Source organism: Eimeria tenella, genomic scaffold (genome assembly GCF_000499545.2).
Source record: "Eimeria tenella Houghton genomic scaffold, Eth_scaff2448, whole genome shotgun sequence".
NCBI classification, from domain to species: Eukaryota; Apicomplexa; class Conoidasida; order Eucoccidiorida; family Eimeriidae; genus Eimeria; species Eimeria tenella.
In genome coordinates, this window is record NW_013542311.1 from 1 (window position 1) to 214 (window position 214).

Here is a 214-nt window from a genome sequence, read left to right on the forward strand (position 1 = left end):
GGCGCCCGCTGCTGCTGCGGCTGCTGCTGCTGCTGCTGCACGCCGTACCCTCCATACCCAGGGGGCCCCTGCTGCTGCCAAGGGGCGCCCGAGAGGGGCCTTTCAGGTTGCCTTCTGCCCCGCGGGTCTCTCGGGGGGTTCAAGGGGCCCCCTGGGCGTCCCCCTGGGGCCCCCCAGGGGGGTCCCCCAGGGGGCCCCCCCGGGGGCCCCCCAC